The sequence below is a fragment of the Lutra lutra genome, chromosome 5 (assembly GCF_902655055.1).
Source record: "Lutra lutra chromosome 5, mLutLut1.2, whole genome shotgun sequence".
NCBI lineage: Eukaryota > Metazoa > Chordata > Mammalia > Carnivora > Mustelidae > Lutra > Lutra lutra.
This window is the reverse complement of record NC_062282.1, coordinates 149784023-149791294: the sequence shown is the minus strand read 5'-3', so window position 1 is coordinate 149791294 and position 7272 is coordinate 149784023. Positions and strand designations below refer to the sequence as shown.

Here is a 7272-nt window from a genome sequence, read left to right as displayed (position 1 = left end):
GGGCGGAGTTACTGGGTCAGTGTATTTTTAATTTTGTAAGAATATCCAAACTCTTTTCCAAAGCATTTGTATCATTTTATACTCTCATCAGCAATGTATGAGAGTTCCAATCATGCCCCATCACTGACAATATTTGGTACAGTCAGTCTTTGTAATAGGAGCCATTTCTGTGAGTGTGAAGTGGTATTTCATTATAATTTTACAGATTTTTTATTTATTTATTTGACAGAGATCACAAGTAGGCAGAGAGGTAGGCAGAGAGAGAGGGGAGGCAAGCTCCCTGCTGAGCAGAGAGCCCGATGCGGAGCTCAATCCCAGGACCCTGAAACCATGACCTGAGCTGAAGACAGAGGCTTAACCCACTGAGCCATCCAGGCGCCCCTTCATTATAATTTTAATGTGCACTTCTCTGATGACCAATGATATTGAGCAAATTTTCAGTGCTTATTGCCCTATAGATCAAATTGGGAGAATTAACATCCTAATATTATATTAATCTCTAATCCACGAGCATGGTATATCTCTCCATTTATTTAGGTATTTAAATTCTCTGAGAATGTGTTTTGTAGTTGCAAGTAAGAAAAAGTCTTGCAAATATTTTGCAACTTCATTTTTAAGTATTTTATGTTTTTTAAGTATTTTAAGTACTTTATGTTTTAAATATTTTATGTTTTTCATGCTATTATAAAATGTATTTCTAGCTTTGTTGGTAGTATATGGAAATAACAATTAAATTTGTGAATTGGCCTTTCACCTGTGATTTGCTAAATTCATTTATTAATCCAAGTGGGTTTTATTTTTTCTTGGTATGTTTCTTAGGATTTTCTATGTATATAATCATGGCATTTGTGAATAAAGACCACTTTACTTCCTCATGTCTTTCTCTTTTTTTTTTTTTTTAAGTAAGCTCTACACACTACGTGGTGCTTAAATTCAGGACCCTGAGATCAAGAGTGTTATGTTCCATCGACTCAGCCAGCCAAGTGCCCCTACTTCCTTGTTTTCGATCTTCATGCTTTCTGTTTATTTTTCCTGACATACTGCTCTTCCTGGCGTCTCCAGCAAGAATACAATTGAATAGTAATTGTGAGAGGAGACATGCTTACCTTCTTCCTCATTTTGGAGGAAAGTAATTCACTATTTCACCATTGATTATGATGTTACGTTGAAATTTTTTGTAGATGACTTTTATCAGATGGAAGAAACTCCCTTCAACTCTTAATTCAGCAAAGTACTTTTTTAAAAATCATTAATGGGTTTTGAATTTTTTCAGATGCTTTTTCAACATCTAATGAGCTAACTTTGTGCCTTTTCTCTTTTGTTCGGTTAACATGGTGGTTGGTTGGTATTTCTAATGTTAAAGTAACCTTGTATTTCCAGGATAACCTGCCTTAGATATATCATCCTTTTTGTGTACCACTGGATTTAATTTGCTAATATTTTGTTGAGAAATTTTGTATCTCTGTGCATGGGAAGTTACTGGTCTATAACAGTGGTGTCCAATAGAACTTTCAGTGATGATGTAGTGTTCTATTTCCTATGTGGTCCAATGTGGCAGCCAATAGGCACATGTGGCCACTGAGCCCTTGAAATGTGGCTACCGTAACTGAAGAACTGAATTTTACATTTTACTCAATTATAGTTTCCATAGCCACATGTGGTCAGTGGCTGCTGTGTTGGACAGTACAAGCCTTTAATTTAGAAACTTGTAATCTTCTTGTCTTTTTAAATATTTGCACATTCTGTTATCTTATTTTGATTTTCCTATTCAAGGGCCGTCCTCACATGCGTCTTTCTGTCTATTCTCTATAGCTGTAATTTTCTCTCTAGTCCTTTTGATGCCCCTTTTTTTAAAAAAGATTTATTTATTTATTTGACAGAGAGAGAGACAGCGAGAGAGGAACACAAGCTGGGGGAGTGGGAGAGGGAGAAGCAGGCTTCCCACAGAGCAGGGAGCCCAATGCGGGGCTCGATCCCAGGACCCTGGGATCATGAACTGAGCCGAAGGCAGACGCCTAACGATTGAGCCACCCAGACACTCCTTATTACCCTTTTTAAAAAAGATTTTATTTATTTATTTACTTATTTGACAGAAAGAGAGAGATCATAAGTAGGCAGAGAGGCAGGCAGAGAGGGGGTGGGAAGCAGGCTCCCTGCTGAGCAGAGAGCCCGACATAGGGCTCAGTCCCAGAACCCTGGGATCATGACCTGAGCCAAAGGCAGAGGTTTAACCCACGGAGCCACCCAGGCGCTCCACAGCCCCCCCCTTTTTTTTTTTAAAGATTTTATTTTTAAGTAATCTTTACACCCAGTGTGGGGCTCAAACTCACAACCTCAAGATCAAGAGTTTCATGCTCTACCGACTGAGCCAGCTAGGTGCCCCTCTGTTAATACCATTAGTTCAGCTTTATCCTGATTGCTTTCTCCGTGTGTATCCTCTGTTATGGCACTTTAGGGTCGTTATCTGCTTCCGAGTCTTTGAATTTCAGTATCATTGCAGTGATGAATTTATTTTATTTTTCTTCCACTTCTTTCCTGAGCTCTGACAGACTCTGTTTTGTCTCATCCTGTTTGCTCACAGTTTCTACCCCAACTGCTGTTATTTCTTCCTTGTTCTTATGCTTTATAGAGGCTGTGCTTTATTTTTAATTTGAGAGTAAGATGTTTGACATAAAGTTTTATCTATTCTGTCAAAACTTGTGACAAACATATGCAACTAGCAAAAGAGACCCCCAAATTTGATGCACACATGAACAACAGGGCAACAAGGAGAAATGGACAATTAAACGATGATAGTTGGAAACTTAAATCCTTAGCTTTCAAGAACAGATACAGCCATCAGACAAAAGAGCAACAAGGACGTAGAGGACTCAACACTATAATCCAGCAGACCAGCAGACGTCTCTAGAATAACATTCCAACCAACATAGCAGAATATACATCATTTGTTTTCTTTTACTTTTTTTAAAAAAGATTTTATTTATTTGTCAGTGAGAGAGAGAGAGCATAAGCAGGGGAAGTGGCAGGCAGAGCAGACAGAGGGAGAAGCAAGCGCCCTGCTGAGCTAGGAGACCAATATAAGACTCAATCCCAGTACCCTGGGATCATGACCTCAGTTGAAGGAAAACACCTACTGACTGAGCCATCCAGGTGTCCCCAGAATACACATTCTTTTCAAGCACACATAGTACATCCCCCAGGACAGATCATATATTATGCCACAAGAAAAGCTTCAGTAAATTTCAAAGGATTGAAATCATACAACGTCTGCCCTAGGCCCACAATGGAAGTTAGATTTCAGTAATAGAAGAACATTAGGAGGGGCGCCTGGGTGGCTCAGTGGGTTAAGCCTCTGCCTTCGGCTCAGGTCATGATCTCAGGGTCCTGGAATCAAGGCCCACATCAGGCTCTCTGCTCAGTGGGGAGCCTGCATCCCCCCTCTCTCTGCCTGCCTCTCTGCATACTTGTGATCCCTCTCTCTGTCAAATAAATAAACAAAATCTTAAAAAAAAAAAAGAACATTAGGAAATTCACAAATACAAGGCAATTAATTATCACACTCCTAAACAGTCAATGGGTCAAAGAAGAAATCACAGAGGAAACTAGAAAACTCTCTGAGATGAATAAAATAGAAAATATAACATATTGAAATGTATGGGATGTAGCTGAAACAGCGCTTGGAAGAAAATTTGTAGCTGTATGTTTTGTATTCTTTTGTGAGATGGGCAGTCAGGTAAGACCACAAGAAGAGACATAGGAGAGGCTCTGGAATAAACAGTGTTTTATAGTCATGGGCCCTGGAGACAGGAGGCAGGGCATGACAGACAGGGCATGACATGCAGGGCCACAGGGGAAGGAAACCACTGTGGTCAGGAGGCAGAAGACAGGAGTGAGAGAAAGCATTAGGCTAGAGCCTCTATTGGGATTTCCACAGTAAAGTCAAGGCATATATGCCGCGACAAAGAGGAATATATCCCAGGAATGCAAGTTTGGCTTAATATCTGAAAATCAGTTAATGTACGACACCATATTTATAGAACAAAGCAAGAACCACATGATCGTCTTGATGGAGGAAAAATATTTGTCAAAACCCAACACCCTTTCATGATAAGACATTCAAAAAAAAGGCAAAGGATGAGACTTCCTCAGTCTGAGAAAGGATATCAACAAGGAAACCCCAGTTAACTTAATGATGAAAGGCTAAAAGCTTTCCCTTAAAGTCATGAACAATACAAAGGTGTCTGCTCTTTGCACTTCTGTTCAACATTGCACTGGACATTCTAGCATGGCAATAGGACAAGGGAGAAAAAACCCATCTGTATTAGATAGAAAAAGTAAATCCGCCTCTATTTGTGGAAGACATGATCTTATATATTAAAAAATCCTATAAAATCCACTAAAATACCATTAAAACAAATAAATGTGTGTATCAAGATTAGAGGAGACAAGACCAAAATAGAAAAATCAGTTGTATTACTACACACTAGCAATGAACAGTCCAAAAATGAAATTAAGAAAACAATTCTGTTTACAATGGCACAAAAGTAATAATATCTTAGGAATAAACTTAACAAAAGAAGTATAAGACTTGGAACACTGAAAACTACAAAACATTATTGAAATAAAGAAGCTCTAAACAAATGGAAGGACCTCCTATGTTCGAGGATCATTAAAATTCATTAAAATTGTTATGATGGCGATACTTCCCACGTTGACTTGCAGACTCAATGCAGTCCCTGTCAAAATCCCAGGTAGGGCGCCTGGGTGGCTCAGTCAGTTGGGCCACTGCCTTCGGCTCAGGTCATGATCCCAGGGTCCTGGGATCGAGTCCCGCATCGGGCTCCCTGCTCAGCGGGGGGCCTGCTTCTCTCTCTCTGCCTCTGCCTGCTTGTGTGCGTGCACTCTCTCTCTCTCTCTCTCTGACAAATGAATACATAAATAAAATCTTAAAAAAAAAAAAATCCCATGTAGCCTGCTTGCAAAAATCAACAAGCTGCTCCTGGTGCTCATTAGGAAATTCTAGGAACCCAGAATGGCCAAAACATCTTGCAGAAGAAGCTGGGAGGACCCATACTTCGTGATTTCAAAAGTTAATACAAAAATGCAATTATCAAGACGACCTGGGGGCACCTGGTTGGCTCAGTCAGTAGAGCGTATGACTCTTAATCTCAGGGTTTTGAGTTTGAGCTCCATGTTGGGTGTAAGAGATTACTTAAAAAATTTTTAAAATCTAAGAAGGAAAAAAAGACAATGTGGGACTCACGTAAAGTTAGGCATATATATCAATGAAATAAAGAATCTACAGATTAACTCATACATTTGTAGTCTGTTGACTTTTGACAAGGGTGCTGAGACAAATGTGCTAAGGCTACAGAACAGTTACTCTAACAAATGTGGGAAGAACAGTCTCTTCAACAAACAGTGCTGGGACAGCTGGATATCCATTTGCAAAAGAATGAGGTCGGACCCCAACCTCACTCCATACATACAAATCAAAAGCTAAAACTTTAAAAGATTTAGAAAAAAACAAAGGGCAGCTTCTTGTCAGGCAAAGATTTTTGTGACAGGACACCAAAAGCACACAACGAAATAAAAAAAAATAGAATTGGATTTCATCAACTTTGTGAAAATAACAACTTTGTGCATCAAAGGACAAGATCAAGAAAGCAAAAGAACAACAAAATATGAACACTCTTAGAATCATCTTTTATACATGTGCATACATTTATGATGATGTGATTAAAAAAAAAGAAAGTAAAAAGACCACCCACAGAAAATATTCATAAATCTTATATCTGGTAAGAGTCTAGTATACAACATAGATAAAGAACTTAGAACTCAACAGTGAAAAGGTAAAAAACCCAACTTATTTATTTATTTTTTAAGTAGGCTCTCTGCCCAGCATGGGGCTTGAACTCACCACCCCAAGATCGAGAGTTGTGTGCTCTACCAACTGAGCCAGTCAGATGCTATACCTAATTTAAATAGGTAAGTAACCTAATTTAAAAGTGAACAAAAGATCTGAGTAGGTATTTCTCCAAGGAAGTTATGCATCCTGGCAATAAACTCATGAAAATATGTTCAGCATCATAGTCATTAGGGAATGACAAATTAAAACCATGGTGAGATACCACTTTATACCTATTAGGATGGCTATAATCAAAAAGGCCGATAAGAAGTGGAGAAATTGGAATCCATGTGCACTGACGATGAAAATCTTAAATGGTGCAGCTGCCTTGGAAAACAGTTCGGCAGTTCCTCCAAAAGTGAAACATAGAGTTGCCATTTGGTCCAGCAGTCCCACTCCAAGAAAACTGAACACAGGTGTCTCACACATATGTGCACACATGTTTCATGGCAGCACTATTTACAATAGCTTTGTGAACTCATATGTCCATGAATGGATGAATGGATAAACCAAATGTGGTATGTCCATACAAGAGAATATTTATTGTTCAGGCATAGAAAGGAAGTTTAATACATTTTTTTTTAAAAGATTTTATTTATTTATTTGACAGACAGAGATCACAAGTAGGCAGAGAGGCAGGCAGAGAGAGAGGAAGGGAAGCAGTCTCCCCGCTGAGCAGAGAGCCCGATGCGGGACTCGATCCCAGGACCCTGAGATCATGACCTGAGCCGAAGGCAGCGGCTTAACCCACTGAGCCACCCAGGCGCCCAGAAAGGAAGTTTAAAAAAAAAAAAAAAAAAGGAAGGAAGGAAGTACTGACAGTTTACAACATGGATGAATCTTGAAGACATTATGCCAAATGGAAGATGCCAGTCACAGAAAAGACATGTATGGTATGATTCCATGTATATAAAATATTCAGAATAGAGTGCTCGCTTCGGCAGCACATATACTAAAATTGGAACGATACAGAGAAGATTAGCATGGCCCCTGCGCAAGGATGACACGCAAATTCGTGAAGCGTTCCATATTTTTGAAACCAAAGAGAAATAAAGAGTACACTCCTAATAAAAAAAAAAAAAATTCAGAATAGATAAATCTAGAGGGACAGAAAATAGATTATTGGTTGCTGAGGACTGAGGAGGGCAGTGGTGGGAAAATAGGGGTAGTGATATCTAATAAATATGGGGGATCAGGAAGAGGTCCTAAAATTGGATTTTGTAGAGGTTGCACAGTCCTGTAAAAATGTTGAAAATCACAGAATAGTATACCTTAGCTGGGTGAATTAAAGCTGTTAAATGTTTGCACAAATTGTCTAGAGATGTTAAAATGCAGGTGTGATTTCGGAAATCTGCGGCAAGGAG

General features: G+C 39.1%; 1 non-coding gene across 1 annotated transcript; it reads left to right on the top strand.

The window, feature by feature from the left end:
- Positions 1 to 6836: 6836 nt before the first annotated feature.
- On the top strand, positions 6837 to 6943 carry LOC125101378 (U6 spliceosomal RNA). Its single transcript, XR_007127798.1, has one exon. It is a non-coding gene; the product is annotated as a U6 spliceosomal RNA (small nuclear RNA).
- The last annotated feature ends 329 nt before the right edge of the window (positions 6944 to 7272 follow it).